The sequence below is a fragment of the Empidonax traillii genome, unplaced genomic scaffold (assembly GCF_003031625.1).
Source record: "Empidonax traillii isolate 1590-97213 ecotype Southwest subspecies unplaced genomic scaffold, ASM303162v1 scaffold32:size1966603, whole genome shotgun sequence".
NCBI classification, from domain to species: domain Eukaryota; kingdom Metazoa; phylum Chordata; class Aves; order Passeriformes; family Tyrannidae; genus Empidonax; species Empidonax traillii.
Window position 1 is genome coordinate 1780976 of NW_020955225.1, and position 18376 is coordinate 1799351.

The 18376-nt window shown below is 40.9% G+C and overlaps 1 protein-coding gene across 1 annotated transcript in view; it reads left to right on the plus strand.

Annotated features, from left to right (window-relative positions):
* Positions 1–4817: 4817 nt before the first annotated feature.
* Positions 4818–18376, plus strand: part of PCDH11X (protocadherin 11 X-linked) — a 77519-nt gene continuing 63960 nt past the window's right edge. Inside the window, exon 1 of the mRNA XM_027911471.1 lies at positions 4818–5278. The gene's annotated coding sequence lies outside the window, so the exon portion shown is untranslated. The remainder of the gene's footprint in view (positions 5279–18376) is intronic.

The window sequence follows — 18376 nt, forward strand, 5'->3', positions numbered from 1 at the left end:
TTAAAGACTCGGCGTGATTTTTATCTTATTTAAGTCATTTTAAGCTCTCACTTGTATTGTCATGGAAATCATTGCTCCTGACTGGAGCAGGAAACTGGCTCCACCAGCTCCTGCCTGTGCAGTAACTCCACCTGACGTCTTGTCTTGCACAGCCCTTGCCAAAGCTGTGCCCTTTGGGTGTGCGTGCCTGAACTCCCAACACGCACTATAAAAATTAATGTATTTTATACATAATTCATGGCATTTAAAAAACATTGTCACTTGACAGCAGAGTTGATAATGAAATTAGTTTGTTCTACCTCCCGCTGGCAGGTACCGGACTTCCAAAGCTCCATGTTTTAATGGTTTCAGCAGCAGCCCCCTGTGAGATGATAACCAGCACTGGGGCCTGGCTCTCCCTCAAAAATGTATGGATTTAGAAACTGAGACCCTTCTAAAAATAATCCAATCTAAACCTCTTGCATATTAGCAATAGGTGTATAATGTCACCCATCTTGGAATGGAAGGAGTAGTTTCCATATGGACATGTGACAATTCATCTCAATTTGTGGCTCTAGGGTTGTTGTTTTAATATACCTATGTAATTTCTAGTTAATATTTCACTTGACATAATGATTTGACCTGAAGTTACTCAAGTTTGTTGGCCAAAAAGTAATATTTCTACAAATAATAATAACAATAATAATAATAAAAAAAAAATCAGCCACAGTAATTCTAGAGCTATGCAAAGGGTGGGACTCAGAGAGATCCACAGTTTGTGTTCATTAGCAAAGACAGAAACAGGATCACCTGGCACTTTTGGAACACGGTGCAATGGAGATAAACCTTGCTTACAGAAAAGGTAATACTTGGGAATTTCCAATATTGCAAAGCAGAAAAACAGTGCTCAAAAAACCCAAGTGGGATTTATTTTACATTTCCATTAAATGGGGATGAGGAAAAAGTAAGAGAAAGAAACTATTGTTTACATAAATATATGGAGAAAAAAAGTCTTACTTGGGATCGAGGCAAAACCCTAGCAAAAGATGTGGTACAGTGTGGTTGCAATTTGTTTTCTGAGTTTTTCTGTTGTTCAGATAGGAAAAAAGAAACAAAGTAGAACTATGTCAGGCCTTCAGCAGAGAAAGACCTCCAACCTTATCTGTCAGGCTGGTGAAAGTAGTTTCTCTTTGTTCCCTGCACCAGGCTCCACACACACCCCATTCCCAGTACCAAAAAGGAAGGCTTGTGTCTCTTATTTTCTTGCATAGAGACATAAAAGTGAATTACAATCTTCCCTTGTGGTTGTCATCTACAGTGGCCTCTCAATGACTTATCTGGTGACCAAAGAAGGCTACTCAAGCAATATATTTTACGTGACCTTTGCAAAAATGCTGCAAATTCATCCTACAAGCAGTGCATTTTTATTAACAGGTTTTTCCATGATTGTAATGCCAGGAGTTGTATAATATGAGACTTCTCTCCTTACATTTTGAGAAGTTTACAAACAAGCTGGCATCTGTGGGAAGAAGAAACCACAGTAACTGCAATCAGGGGAAGGCAGGGACAGCCCCTGTTCTGCAAGGCAGCAGCTGCCTGCAAAGCACCTGGCCCCAAAGTCACAGGGACCTGCTGGACACAGATCACCCAAAATCAGCCACGGTGCTTTTGCAGCATCCTGAGGAATGAGCTGAAGGTGCTCTGTGGAAACCATCTTACTGAGAGTTTGTCTGTTAAGTGCAAGTTTTAGAAAGGAAGCAAGCTTGACCTTCACAGTATGCAAAACTTTGGCTCTGGTCCTAGCTCTTTTCACATGTGAATAGTTCCTGTGGGGCCTCTTCATGTGCTCAGAGTAACAAACAATTTCAGGACTTAGACCTTGATCTGAATCAAGGGTAGCAGCAATACCTTCTGATAGAAAGAAACATGTTTTGTTCATAGCCAAGTGATGCATTTTCTGCATGGACAGAGTTAATCTGACTCTGACTCTTCATTTTCATGATGTAGCTGCTCTGGTTTGTAAAGGGTTCTTGCCCATTTCCAGGGTTACCCTGCAATATCAGTTAAATAAGCCATCTACTCCTAACCCTTTTTGTTTGTTTATTTTTAAATTAAATAACAATTTTCACCAAATTTGACTTCTGGCTGTGTATTTCAAACACAGTTGAGGCTGAACTGCTGGGTCCATTGTAGCTTATCCTTAGACACCACTTTGAAAAGCAGGACGGGTCATCCCCCCCAGACATGCTGTTCGCTTTCCTTTCTGGAATGGCTGATGCTATTGCAGTTGATTGCTCTGGCACAGGACAAACCATCCTGTAGGTCATTTCTTCTCCCAGTAATGTTCAAATTTCTTTCAGTATTTATTTCTTTGTGAAGTAATAATCTTTATTTTAATTTACTCTGAAGCAAGGAGGACAAGAATATGGCAGTGTCCAAGCAATAGACAGAAATTCCTTCACCAATTGCCTCTTAGGTGTAAAATCCAGTTGTCTATAATGGACCTGATTTTCAGAATTTCAGAAACCCACCTTGGCAGCTCAATCAAATAGGTGTTAACAGGATTGACAGCCAGTCCTCATCTGCAAGCCACCATTGTGATGTAAACCAGACATACATAGCTGCACACTGCTTTTATTTTTTATTCTTTGGTCATTTATTCATATCCCATTTTATTACAATATGTTCAGAAATGTTGATAAATAGTGTCCCTGACTGGTAGGTGTTACTCTCAGCAGCATGCTGCACTGCAGCCAGGACATGAACTCTAATTTGTGGGTAATGTTCTGTTTGTACCTAACAAGGCACCTCTGCCATCTGTATGTATGTGGGACAAAAATAATGAAGTCACAACTTCACTAAGTTCATAGAATTTAGCACCCAGTATAAGTGAAATACAATGGGCATGTGGGTAGAGTCAGGAGACTGAAATACGATATGGAAATACGACCTAGAAGAAAAGGTATTACATCTGTTCTGGAGTATTTCAGCATGGTTAATGGCCATGCAATTGTTCAATTCGAGTCCGTATTCAAAGAATCTCATTGAATATATGAGTTAACAGGTAAGATGAAGACAATTCACTGAATGACTGGGGATTTCTAGAAGCTGATTTTAAAACTCGCTCATCCTCTCACTTATATACCTTTATTTCACTGAAATTCTGGCGTTTAAACTATATATAGTGATAAAAGTGAGGCATCACCTACATCTTGCTACAGTGAAGAAGGTAAAACAAGGTTTTCAGACATTTCCATACTATTTTTAAAGATGGACACTTTCATACTATTTTTAAATAAGGAGACATGAAAAATGTGTGCTGCTAGGGTAAGTGCAATGTCTTTTCTTCATCAGCAGAGTTGAAAATTGTCTCATCACCCAAGTACAGAAAAAATACTCAATTATTTACTAATAATTGTTGTGTTCACTGAGAAATGCCTACTGCAGGCATCTGGCAGAATACTGCAAATAATTTAAGATACTCAAATTATTAAAATCAACACCACAAATTAACTATTAATTACACTGTATTTTCACGCAAGCTGAACTCACCATCACGACCACCTCACTCTGCCACCACTAATCCCTCCCTGCACACAGAACGCACTGACGTGCCAAAGGCTGGGCTCTCGCCCCCCTGACACGACCACCCGCCTCCCCGCAGATACAGCGCCCTGAGAAGCGCTCTCCGACAGGACCCACCGACCCGCGGCCCCTCTGGGTGAGCGAGGTCCGGCTGCGGGACACCCCGGACCGACGGGGACCTGAGGCCGCCCGGGGGCGACCCGAGGCAGACGCTGCTCCCTCAGCAGCGGGTCCCCGTCCGAGGTTGCGGCACGACCCCCCCCGCGAGTGTCTCCCGCACCGCCGAGCCCCGGCCCCAAAGCGGACCCTCCGGAACGCGCGCCCCGCGCTGCCCCTCCCGCCCCGGGCACCCAACACTCTCCGCAGGGGAAGGCATCGCCGGCCCCGAGCCCCGATCTCGATCCCTCATCCCTCCGCGGTTCCCCCCGCCTGGCCCCGCGGAGCCGGAGCGCGGCGGCCGCTCCGCCGGCGGCTCCTCCGCTCCCAGCACCGGCTCCGCCGGGGCGGCTCTGAGGGAGCACCCGCGGCGCTGCCGAGCCTGGAACGGGCGGGCGGCGGGGTCGGGGGCGACGGCCGCTCTCCTAGCCGTGGCTGAGCCGAGGAGCTCGAGGGGCTCCCTCATTTCAGCCCCTTCCTCCGCCGCCGCCGCGGCGCTGGTGCAGGCGGGGAGCCCGGGCCGGGGGAGGCAGGGGCGCGCCGCTGGCGCTGGGCTGCCCGGAGCCCCGGGCTGCGAGAGCTACATCCTCGCTCCAGCCCCGCTCCGAGTGCCAGTGCTCCCCGGCCTCCAGCAGGGCACCCGCCCTCCGGGCAGCACCGCGGGGCGGGGGGCGCCGGGCGGGGACCGGAGCCGCCCCCCGGGCGAGGCGGCGGAGCGGGCACGCCGCCGCTTTCGGGGGATTCTCCGAGAGGAGCGCGGGCAGGGCGGCTCCGGGAGGGGGAACCCCCCTCGGTCCGGCTATTCGCGTCCCCGGCGTCGCTCCTCCTCCCGGCGCTGATGTCAGCCGCGGGGAGGGCCGGCTGGCAGCGCCAGAGCGGGGCGCGGGCGGCCGCGGCAGAGCCGAGCCGGAGCCGCCGCCGCCGGGACAGCGCTGGCTCCGGGCGCCGCCGGCAGCGCAGCCCGAGCCCCCAGGGGCGCCCAGGGCCGCCGCGCCAGCACCGGGCCAGCCCCGCCGGGGGCCGGGCGAGCGCCCAGCGCCGGCGGCTGCCCCGCGGGGGCAGCCGGCGCTCCGCCGCCCACAGTCGCCCGGCCGGGGAAAGGAAGGGACGGGAAGCGCTGCCGGGCTACGCCGCGGAGCCGCTCCGAGTTCGGGGTCTCTCCGCGCAACTTGGGTTACGCGGCCGGACCTCTGCGGGGTTTCCATCCTCTCGCCTTTCCGTCTTCTCGCAGCTGCTGCGAGATAATTGACTAAACCCAACAGAAATAAAACAAACTCAGGTTGCCTAAAAGTTAGGATACCTTACCCCCCCCCCCCTTTATTTCTCCCGCCCCCTCCCTCCCTTTCTTTTACAATTTTATTCCCTATGTGGAAGTCGTGTGTGATTCGTGCTCGGCACACTGCATGGGAAGAAGCGGCTTGTGCTTTGGATCGAGGATTTGCTGTTGCAAAGCGGTCTAACTTCCATGCAGTGGGGCAGCCTTCACTACTATAAACGCCTTGATGATGTGCTGAGGAGCCCATGTAGATTCACAGCTTGTGCAGAGAAGGCGCTGAAGGTAAGAAGGGGTCTTGGGGAAACGAGGGATTTTCTGTAGCCTTTTATATGATATCTTTTGTCCGGCATCCCCCTTTGAACCAGTTCATCCAGAACAGTATGGATAGGCTGGAACCGATGAAGTAAAATCAAAGTCTGCTCCTATGCAAAGTACACGGAGCTCACAAGTGATTGCAAAAGCTGTATTTATTTTTAGTCTGATAGCACAGCACGGCGAGGATCTGTGCTCGCGGCGCGGACACTGAGCAACTCGCATAGCTCAGGAATAAGGAGATCCACGGTCTCAGTCTCTGATGGGCAGTTTGCATTGGCTGCTGCATTTTGTTGAATGTGTACCCCCACTACCTCCCTAGAGCATCCCATCAGCCTGTGTGATTTGTTGTTTTTTGCAGATATAGTGCCTACTATTAATGAGGGAGGGAGAGGGATGAGAAAAAAAAACATATGGAACATTTTATTGATGTGATCATAATCCTGTAATGGAGATTGCATTAAATGAGGATTGCATCAAAATGCCAGGCTGCTGTGGAGAGCCGAGAAAGCAAAAACTATGCTGGATTGTAAATGAAGTTCTTTGATTGAAGGATTTTCTTGAACCACGAAGGGATGTCTGTAAGCTTAAAGTTGCTGTGTATGTGGAGTACTGGAATGGGATAAAAACCAGATCAAGCTGAAATATATTTTATTTGACTCAAGCTCTGGATACAATTAGAATTGGGTAGAGGCATTGCAGTGAATTCTTGGTTTCAGCTATGGAGACCACAGAAAGGCAAGGAGAGAGAACACAGAGAGGCAAGGAGAGAATGTGATCGTTTGGGAAGAGAAGGATGGCTCGTTTGTGACTTTTGCCATCATGGCACAGAGCTTACAGCCTGCTGGCTACAAGCAGAAACCTTGCAGGCAGTGAGGAAAGCACTTTCCTTTTGCAACCTGGGTGTAGTTGCCTGTAAGAAGTAGCTGTGAGGTGCATGTCAAGGGGCAAACAGAGACCTATTTGCCCCTCTCGGACAGTGAAGCAAACCGTGAGATTGGGAGAGATGGAGTCGGCTCAGCTGATCCTGCCTTTTGAGCTTCAGTTGCTAATACATGTTGAGTAATTGTTGCTGCTTATCTCAATTGGCAAAGGAGGGGAGAAGATGTTCAAGTTTATTGAACCGAAGCAGAGCTGAGGACAGTAGATACTATCAGCTCACCCTTGCATTCTTTTTGTGCTCAGTTGCATTCTGGCATAGAGAACTGAACCACAAAGAGCACCTTCTTCAAACCTTACTGAAAGGAAGCCTAAAGAGAACAAAAAGATTAAGTGAAAGATAAATTTTAACTTTTTTGCTTGTCTGCAGTGGAAGTAGCATTGATCTGCCAGGCAACACAGGTCAGAAGAGGTAAGATAACGAACAAAGTTATTTATTTATTTATTTACTAACATTCCCCCACACAAACAAAGTTGGCATACAAAGAAACATCACGGAGTGGGGAAGTACCACATCTGGGAAGCACCTAAGTTATAACTGATGTAGACAGCAGAGAAATTCTTGTAAGAATGCTCAACAGTACCTATGTGTAACTGCAAAAGAGCTGGTTAAATTCGAAATTATATAGAATAAACCAAAGCCAAATATCTGATATTCTCAGAAGTAATTTGTTTTCCCATTTGTATATAAAATCTGAGGTAATAGTTCCACAACTCAATCTCCCTCTTCCTTTATATTTGGCATAAAGTTGAGATAGAAGCAGTTATTTTAAATAAAGTGATGAAAAGCAGGGTAAGCATATTGAATTCCTCTTAAGCATTTTATTTTGGCAAAAGATAACTTTTCATGAATTGTAAGAGATGGGTTTAGAGTATTCATGGCTAAACTCCAGGGAGCTTAGTGTTAGCTCAGTAGGCAGAAGGTTCTTCCTCTAAAGAGATATCTGGAAAAGATGTGTTTAAATTTCAAGCCATATTCAGTGGAAACTGTTGGTTTCCACATTTTAAAATCATTTTTTTATGCCTCTTAGGGGAATGATGGTTAATCTGGGCAGTAAAGCAAGTACTCCTAGCTCACTAGAAAGAGCAAGCAGTGTGCTTTAACTGTACTTCTGTATATCAAATACTCCAGAATTTACTCTATTGTTAATCAAATAACAGCTGTGGAAAAATCTTGTCTTTTGAAACCATGGTTATCCATGCAGATCTTGGTCTGTATTTTTGCTACAGAAGAACTCTGCTTCATGGCTGCATTGTTCATCCTTTCAGCATTTCTTTAAATGTGAGCCTTTCTATAGTTAAAGGATAATTTATATTCAGTGTAGTACTGTCTGCACAGTGGAATTGGCTTTATACATCACAGCCTCTGCAGAAAAGGAGATCAAAGATCTGAACCTGTGGTCCTGTATTGCATTTGTATTCTATGTGGACTTGAGCAAGCTCATACTGGAGCCATTCACGCTCCCATAGTTAAGAATATGTCAGCCTTTCCATTAAAACATTCATTTGCTTAGGAATTTAACATTTAGTTTTAGGACAGGCTCCAAGCTTAAGTTGGACATATTCATATAGTAAAAAAATAAATATATTCTAAACAATGAAGTCTAATAACATTTGGCACCGTCAAGTTGAATTTATAGAAAGCTTAGTAGAAAACAACACCTGTCTGAAAAATTTGGAGATTAAAAGGGAAAAAAACCTCATCAACAAACCTTTCAGATTTGGAAAGCACCTTGTGGATCCAGGTGAGTGTTTCTACCTGGATTTTAAAGTGGCCTCTGATGGTTAAGCGGGCAGTAGACTTTTCTTAAAGGAGAATTGCACTGGCTCAAAGCAGGAATTAGTCAGTTCTCAATTTAATGGATCAGTGTTACATTGCATCAGAATTCAAGTTCTATTGACAGTTCTTTTGAGGGTCAAGTTACCAGAACTACAAACCCCAAACCTTGCGCTGTAACCGGTGAAGTTTTCCATGCAATGAGCCAAGGAGAATCATTCGCTTTTGAATGGTGCTTATTGTCTGACACAGGTGTTGAAAGCATTTGGGGGATGTGCTGCTAAAGCAGGCTTGCCAGGTAGTCCACCTGGGAGCAGCCATCCCGGTAATCCTGCTTCCCATCAGGGGACAGCCAAGGGGAACAACGGTCTGTTTACACTTAAACAGAGCTCTTTCTTCTAAAGCATCGCAGAGTCTTTTCCATCACCCGTCTCAGAAGTAATTGCTTCATCTGTGCAAAGTATAATAACTTTGGGCATATTTCAGGTTAGAAGTGAAAAGACTGGAATACCAAATACACCTGGATTCAAGGATACAGTTGCACGTGCTATGTAATACCAGTGTTCAAGTAGCAGGTTCTAGATACAGCTTCCTGTATTCCAGGTGGTTTGGGCTGGATGAAATAAATGACTATTGTTTGAATGAAAGTGTTGCCATTTACATGAAAATTCATAAGGGAGATTAATATTCTTCTGTCCCAATTACCTCTTTCTGCAATGAGATCACTGAGGAGTTTGTAGCAGTTGTCTCTCAGCAGTGCAGTGAAGTAGCAGCGACTGTATCTTTCTTGGGTCTTCTCAGAAGTCATGCTCTTTGCAGATACACGGGCAAGTAATGTGAAGCCAGGAAAAGTTAATGTAAAAGTTAGAATACAGATGAAAAAAATACTGTGGGATTTATTCTGTGGAAACAATCAAATCATGGTAGTTTTGACAGTAAGTAGGAAACTGTGAAGCGTTTTCTGTAACTGTGTCATAATTAAGCATTCTTTTCCTTTGAAGTCTATTGTTATTGCCTTTAAGAAAATCCTGTTGAAAATTAGTTCTGATACTCTTTGAAAATGTATATTTTCTCATAGATTACGCAAGATTTAGCCTTAATCAAATATGGCCTGAGCCAAATCTTCCTGTATTCTGTGAAAAATTCCTATTGGAACAGGGCCTTCCATAACTGCTTCTTGCATTACATAATGTACATACTTAACTTCTGCCACTCCTTTAGGAGTTCTTCATGTTCATGTGGTATGGAAAGCATAGGTGTGAAGGAGTTTAGCTTGCAGGAATGGCAGAACTCAGCCTGTTTAACAGCAAATGCTTTATTAACTTTTTAAAGAAGTTCTTTTTAAATGGCTGTTGTTTTCCTTAATTTAACTTGTGATAGACTCTGCAATGATTATATAATTTCAAGGGAACTTGTATAGCCAGATCATCAGAAAACCTAATGTGTTGTTAGAGAGGCAGTTGAATGCTGAAGTCATTGGAGACTTCCAAATTCAACAGTGAAATTGCAACCAGAGGTGCCCACTGTCTTTAAAACCCATTGCTTGGGGCTTTAACATGACAGCTCTCCGTGCTCAGAAACTTCGCCTGCTTCGTTTTCCTGCCAGGGGAACATCTTGAGTTGTGTACTGCTTTGATGTGATATGGTTGTTTTGGGGAAGATTTTCTTCCTCCAAGCTGGTCTAGAAATAAGATGTCACTGGTGATGTAGTCTGTTTGCATATCAGTGTTTATCTGTTGCATCCTTAAGGACATAGTTTTATTATTGTTGTAAGAATTTAATTAGTAATTATATACGCTTGATGCTGTCTACTGAAGTAGCAGGAAATACATGCTAAAGGGAAGAAAATCAAGCAAAAGTTTGGAATGCTTTAGGCACAGCATGTTTCATTTAACCAACTGTGCTATCTTGTTAAATAAATAAATGTATATGTATGGAAATCTATGATCTGCTGGATTTGTGTTCACATATGTGGGCACACTGTAACCACACACACTCTTGTTTCCAGCTGTAATCCCTGGCACAAGGCACATACAGGCCCACCCAAAGAAAAGTAACGTATTTGGGAGATGACAAAACTGCAGGTTCCATAAAATGGAGCATAGGAAGCAGTTATAAAAAATCCAACTGCCTGCCCTTAGCCTGTAACTCAGATTTCATTCAGTCACCTTTTCTTTATAATCGTCCTAAGAAAGGAAGTTTCATCACTTTAGGTAGAACCTGAATTTTGTCTCTGCTGATGGAAGTAAAACCCATTTTTAGAAATTTCTGCAGGTTCTGTGATTGCTTTTGCAGTTATTAAAGTTTGTATCTCTCCTCATCTGGCAAGTGCGAAGCTGTGTGTCCTGACAGGCACATGGATACTTGGGTTGTTGGTTTTCTTTAGGTGTGATGGTAGTTTTCTTCCTGAAATCAAAGGCAGCTTCAATAGGAGGCATTGTGGCAAGATGCAGGTTGGATTCACAAACTAGAAAGGGGTTTTCCTAGAACTTGTAGGATGTCTGTGATGAAAAGCCTAGACCTGACTTGTCAGCAAAAGAGGCTGCCATAGCATTCCCTGAAGAAAAGTATGGAGGAACTCCAATCCTGGAAACTTCATTAAATTATGACTTAACAGGAACTGTAATGTGCATATATAACTCTGAGCTCAAATAATTTGAGACATCACTGTAGTAGTTTGTTCAGATTATAGTTGCTGACAGTAATTTATAAATATATGCAGGATATAAGGATGAAATTAAAGTTATGGAGTAATGGAGTAATGGCTTTCCTTTGTCGGTCATTTAATTGACCTTTGGAAAATGTACGTGGCAGTAAATCAAAATCTAGAGTGCAAGGCAACACATTTTGGGGATGAAAATTAGGAAAGGAATGCGTAAAATTAATTTTCTGTTCATCTCCCCGACTTGTCTTCATGTGAGACTCTACCGGAATGAATGGTTTCCAGTGAAGGGTTTTGTAATAGTTTCCTGTAACTGAGACTCTGCTACAAGAGATCAGTGAAGTGCTTGTCAGACACGTGTGCATTCATGTCTCATTATCAGAGAACTCTCTTTAAAATTCATGTTCGGGAGATCTGCAATTTTACGACTTATTAAAAAAAATTGTATGTAAGGTAAATCAAGGGTTTTGTTGTCCCAGTTTGTTTGTTACAGTTTTCTAAGATAATTGAGACTCGCCTGATCCTTTGACAAAATAGCAGCAGAAGTAACAGTTATTACTTCTTTGTCTTCTATTATTCCACCAGAAACTTCAGGAAAAAATATCACATGCTTATACTTATGTAGTTGTTTATGGCATTAGTGAAATCTGAGGAAAGAAAGTTACAGAAGGGTTCTTAGATACCAGGAAATAACTGTATTTTAATCGCATATAATCAGTCTGGAATAATGATGACTACAAAGTGGAACTATCCTAACATATTTAGTATTCACATATTCTTCCACACCCTCTCATTTTTCATGTATAAGCCCTTTAAAAAGACAATATATCTAGGAGAACACCTTAAACCACACTTTCTTAGCAAAAAATTTCTTTAAAATCCTTCTTCAAAAGGCTACGGAATTGTACAGTTTTTTATTTTTTGACAACATACTCTGTCAAATATCAGTTAGTTTGTGTCTTTCACTGTTTAACTTTATCTACATATAGAAAGAGAACCATTTCCATCAACTGCTCTGGAAGTACCCTAGAGCATAATGCAAAGTATGTTTGAGATCAGTTCACAGAACATTAACTTAAGGTGTTTCAAGCTGGAAATGGGGAGAAAAAAGACATTTGGCATATCAGGAAAAAAATAAAATTGACCTCTCTAAAAAAAATAAATGTGAGTCAGAAACAAAAGATTTTAATACTTTCAAAGAAATGCATCACTTGTGTCTCTGGTCAGAAACTGTTGTATTCTGAGCTCAGGAATAAGGTTGAATATGTCAAACACTGGCAGCCTCCTGATGAGCCGTGAGCCAGTAACATCTTGTGGCTGTAGCTCTGTGTCAGTGCTGAGCTATGGGCGTCACTGAACAACCTGAAACTTGTGTGCTAAAGGGAGAGAGATTCTTGGTGACTAAATACCAGTGACTCTCTAAAGAGTTTTGAATGTTTTAGTGAAAGCACTTAAAAATTCCTGCTTTCTTTTGGCACTGAAAACAAAGAAAATTGAATCTATGTGGCACCCACTCTTTCTCTCTTTTTAAATTCTACTGAATTGTCTTTGATATAAGTTTGTTAATTGAAGTTTAAAAGCAGTAAAGTAATAAATTTTACTATGGAACTGAGTAGGATTAATATTTTCCAAAGGACTTCCATAGTTTGGGTGTGTAAGTGCCATTTTCGAAGCGAGTTGGTTTCTGACAGAGCCTGAAACTTCCCTGCTTTCAGAATCTTTGAAGTGTTTTTTTCAATCAGTACTATTTTTGTTAATGTCTGGTTATAGTAACAGTCTGTACCTTGTCCATGTTTTCTTACATTTCTTTGAATATTAGGTTAAATATGGTCACATTCAATATTCAAAATATAGTGAAACCCAAGGATGATGATTCTATCCAAAACCTAAATGGAAACTATGAATTTGAGTGAAAAACTGACAGTCTTTACCAGGGTTGCACAAAATAAACTCTTCAAAGGGATGATTATGTCCTTTTAATCAACTTTATTTTATTCAAGTAGATTTTAAACACTTAAAGAGAAGGAGGAGGAGCAGAAGAATTAGAAAATTAATCATACATTAATCATTCTTTGTCATAGAAATTAATCTATTATATTAGGATGAGAGTTGAGTTTGGGGCCACTTGCTTCTTATTTAACACCCTGTATTTTGTGCCTCATCAAACAGACATGTTTAAGCATCAACCAACTTGTCCAGTTAAACTGAGTGGAACCCCCAGCACTGGAAAAAGTCCCAGTTATATTCTAAGACAATCACACTAAGAAAGAACTACAGTCAGAAAAAGAGATTCTTTCTACTTTCTGTTAGTCTAAAGTTTAAAATCCAATCAGACAAACTGAGACAATAAACAGAAGTTAAAACACTGAAGGAAGTTTATAAAAACTTTGCCGGAATTTATGATAAAAGTAGTTCATTTTTCTTCATAGAATCATAGATTCCATATAGAATGGTGAGGCCAAACCTGAAATCCATTGTACTATTCATTAAGTTGGAAAATAAATAAATAAAACAAAGTAAATATACTGGTAAGTTTGTTGTGCTAGAACGGCCTTTTTTGTGATTGTATTGCATTACACAGCTCACATTCAGCTCCTAACATGAATGAATTTGGTTCCAATGCTGTGTTTGAGTAGTGCTCTTTGGAATCACTGTGTAGAGTACTTTTAAATTACCAAAAAATTCCTAATTAACGAGGTGTTATTGCTATTTGGGACTGCTTAGCTTCATATACTGGCCAACTGTCCCATAGCTGCTTCCTTTGGGTATTTTTTATCTTGATAATACAGGTTTCAGGTTTTGGTTATTATTTAACACCAATGGGAAAACATAAAAACCCAGAATATTTTCCTGTCAAGTTCAGTGGAAACCTAATCTGGCTTCATATAAATGCCATTTGTTATGAGTCCACTTAATGCCAGTGTTTGTATTTTTGTTGTACTGCACTTAACAAAAAAGAGTATTTAAAAAATAATGTCTGAATCAAAAATTGTGCAACATCAGTCTGCAAAAAATGTGTACAGTCTCAGCTCTTTACATGTAATTCATTTTGGCAGGTGCAGTACTTTTAGGCTCTATTGTATTATAAACACTAAAAAAGCTTGAAAGAAATCATTGGAAAAAGGTTTAGAGTAAGTGATTTAAGGGAGACTGGCAGTTGGTACAGTGTGGCTACTGCTGGATTAACTAAATTCTGGAAATGCAGTCACTTCAGAGTATTGGATCTGTGTCTTGATTTAGTCATCACTAAAGCAAGTCACCACTTTGATGATCTGCTGAACTGTGAGGCAGTGGTTAATGGAGGTATTAATCAACCAACACAAACTACTTTCTGAAAAATTTGGGATACTTCAGTTATTCAAGTGATAACTTGGTCAGGACACCTCTTTACCTGCTGTATGTGTAGTTTCATGTGTAGATGATAAATATCTAACACTGTGGCATTACAAATATGTCCTTTGGGGAAGACAGATAAAGTGTAGGAAACCTCTAAGGAAAAATGAAGCTGAAACGATAAGATTTCAAAATACTCTTGGAAACAGCTCGACAGGGTTACTGTGGTAGTAAAATACCTGTTGAAAAGCCTCATAAAATTAGATAGTTAGGTCTTAGTCTGATGGCTGATGGAATTAGGATTTTTAACAGACTATTTTGTGATCCATAAGACCAGATTTAGGATGCCATGCATCACTTCGTGAACCTCATTTGTGGCAGATTTTCCTCCTTTCCTTTTCTTTCAGTACACACTCTTGGACTGATGTATTTCTTACAACTTCAGCTGTAACTGTTTTGGAGGGAGAAATATGTCAAATCCTTTGTGGGCTGGCAGCAGCTGTTCTCTTTCTCAGATTTTGGAGATCCTACTAAGTTTTATGAAGGACTTTGTAAATGGGAGCCCTAGTTGGAGTTACATGTTTCTGTCAAAATGAAGAGTTGCCTGATGTCCTTGACACCAGTGTGATTTTAGGCTGCATTCTGCATCCTAATTTGCACCAGATCCTTTGCCATTTTATATTTCCTGACTGCAAACTCTGTACTTATCTGAGTTTCCTAGTGGTACGAAGTGCTGCAAGCACATAAAATAAACTTGGTAGTGAACCAAAAGAAAGACTTGAAGCAGTTTCTCCTTTTTGCACACTACAAAAGTGTTCACTTAATATTCAGAAGAATCACTGGAAATTTTCAAAGCTTGACCTAAGGCCCTAAGCAACCTGATGTAACTTAGAAGCTTTAAGCAGGTTTGGCTAGACAGGCTCTCTGGAGGTGTCTTCCAGTCTGAACTTCTCTTTGGTTCCCTAAAAAGACTTTGACTCCTCTATACAGGTCACACCTTTTTGCTTTGTCTCAATTGTGATTTTTTTTGCTGCAATTCAGGAGTTTGCTATGTCCTTGCTGTTCTGGTTGTTCAGGTAGCGAAGAAGAGAGGAGCAGGATGGAAAGAGGAACCTACCAGTGAACAGAAGAGAGCTGTTATTTTCGTGCTGGGATGTGGATCTCAGCATTGATTGCTATTCCTGTCTCAGTGTGTGCTATTTGGTGTAATTTTGGAGGCCTCCTTCAGCTGGGGTTACACAGACAAGCTGCTACTTCAACAGGTCCTCTCTTCACTGTCTTTGTACTGTGCTGTTCTGAATATAGGTTGAAGTACAGCTTTTGATCTCTGAAACACTTTCTGGTTTCCTTTCTCTTTCTGAGAAAGTCCTGTTGTGCGTTTTTGTTCTTCTGTAAAAGCCAACTGGAAAGCAGAACCCTCAGCTTTATTAACAGAGCTGAGGGCAAGAAAACCCGAGACCGATTCTTTTCCCTTAGTCCTACAAAACCTAAGTTAGTTGACATTCAGAGCTGTAAGACAAACTTGTTAATTTAGTTTTTCCTGAGTGTTTTCTTGGGTGGACACATTAGTTCCAGTGTAATTTTGTATGTATTTGTGAGGAGTGTTCTGCTGATGCTTCATATCAGTGGTTTAGTGCTCTTGACTACAAGAGTGTCTGCAGGTTGATTGACGAGTCCCCTAAAAAAATGCCAGAAATGCAGTTTCTAGAGAGGGACTTAAAAATTTGTGACTGTGAGGAAAAGAGAATGAAACCAAGTTGAGAATAGACAATATTTTTATGGACAGAAATTATTAAGTACTTCCAGTAGATAGAAGACCATTGTAAATGAAACCAAGGTTCTTAAAAATCTCTAGAAAGGATCTTTACTGTTACAGAAGCTCTAATTTACTACTTGTTTCATCATGAAATTTTTTATCAAAGCAGGCAGTCAAACAAAAATTGTGCACTGGAAAGCAGTGAAGGTGCCTGAATTTGTACAAGCATGTCATGATTGTTGTTGTTAAAGCCAGATTAGAGTACTTCTTCATTTCAGGTACTTCCACTTACTTTCCATGCTGTCTGCGGAACACGTCATTGGTATTTTTTAAAATATCTTAAAGAATCATAACACTGCATATACTAAATTTAACTGAAATTTAGATTAAAAATTACTTCTGAGGCCTTTTGTTGGTTGATTTGGACCAATTTAAACTGAAAGCTCAGCAGAATCCTGAATGTACTCAGTGTTTTCCATCCTTGATTCTTGCTGTACCATTTTGTTCCTGCTGTCTGAAAAAGAATACTTTGTTTCCCTTAAAAAATACTTACAAAATCTTTCAATAAATGTCAGCTTCATGCAGTTCTTTGGTCATTAAACCAAGTTGTTCCACAATCATGGACTGTTTCCTTCAGATTGCATTGAGGAAAGCTTTTTATCCTAATTATTTGTTTATCTTAATTAATGTGTGGTAAAACGTGTATTGCATTTGTACTGTTAGACACTCTCAGTCTGATATTTTCAGAACCCTGCAGATGTGAATTTTAAATAAATGAAAAGAGCAGATGGTGTACAGGGAAATCTTTGGTAGGCCAAGGAGCTAAATCAAAGTTTCCCTGAGTTCCAGGAGGCATCTTACGTAGGGACTATTTTTCCATCACTAGAAAATTTAATAAGGAAGTGTTGGTCTACAGTATGTTGTAAATGTAAAGAATATTCTAACTATGAAGAATATTCTATAGAAAAAGTGTGTGCCATAGGAAGAGATCTGCAACATGCACTCTCTACTCGTTAGCACATATTTTAACATAGGGCTTAGTCTTGCTTTGAGATTATCAACCCTGATGGTGCTGAATATAAAAATGTCAATATAATTAGTCATCTCCAGCAGAAAATAATTTTTTCAATTTTTTTTTTGCCTGTCTGGAGGAGGGGATGAACTGGTTTTCAGTTACTCTTTATCATTTCAGTTTCTATTTTTGCCTTCGACTGGGAACATTTACCAATTACTTTTTTCCATCTTGTATTTAGGGATGAGCTATTTTATGAGATAAGTCTTTGTAAGAACCAGAGTGAACTGGTGATAATTCAGCAAAAGCTACTCCTTTACTGATGGTCAAAGAGTAGGACACAGAACTGTACATGGTCAGCTTTGGATATAAAGTGAGCGAATTACACTATTCTAGTGATAATCCACACTGTCTTAATTAAGGCATCACAAATGTTCAGTGTAGAAACTTCATGTTGAATGTTCTGGATAAGGCACATATACATGAACAGATTCTGTTTGGTTTTGCATCGGTGAAACTACAATAAATGTTATGAAAATATATGATGGTACCCAGAAATTCAGAACACAGACAGTTGATCTGATCCTTGCCTTATTTGTATTACCCTAAAAAAATCTCAAAGGATACTTCATTTCAATGATACCTAGGCAAGAGAGTGCAATTTAAATGTATAGTTGCCATCATAGATGTATGTATGGGCTGTATAACCACAGGGAAATCACAGATTTTCTCTTTCCCTTGGAATGTATTCATTATTAGAAAGCGTTACCAGAGTATTGTTTGTTGTAGGAGAAGAAAATCCTGTTCAAGTTTTTAATGAATCTCTTGAGAGATTCATCAGATTTACAGGTTAAAAAAGCTGTAAACATTCTACTGGGAGTAATCATTAAAGAGAAGATGAATGTGAGTTATCTGTACACTTATTCTGAAACAGAAGCTCTGAAGATGATTTACAAACCAAAGAGCTGTTTGTCTTTAAATGGTCTGTACTGCTGCAGTCTGAAATGAAATACGTATGATTAAAAGTAAGTCTGTTTGCAAGATGAGAACCAGTTCCTCTGTTTTCTTTGGAGAATTTTATAGGTAAGACAGCATTGATCTGAATTTGAAGGTAAGAAGTCTGAGACAAATATTTCCTTCATTTCTAGATTAGAAAAAGCATTAGAGTGGAAGAAAAAAAAATCCTTACTGCATAGATAATCAACTTGGAGGGCCTTGTGTTACAAATCTGCTTTTCTAAATCAAATAAAAATTAATTGGTAAGAGGTCTGTAGATTAAATAAATAAATAAATTCAAAAAACCCCCCAGCTCAATCCTCAGATGAGTTACTTTTTTGGTAAATCTAAAAAGTGACAGCACAGGGCCACTAAAAGGTTTGCCTTTCCACGAGGCACTTCATACCCTTGATTACACACTCAAGCTTGACTGACCCAGCAGCATGCTAGGCACAGTTCATAATTTGAGATGAAACAGTCTGGTTAATAATATTTTTTTAGTCTGGAGTATTACAGAGGCAGTGAAGAGAACAGTTTTGAATATATTGCTAAAAAAATATTTCTAAACTAATTAATGAAAAATTGTTCCTTCA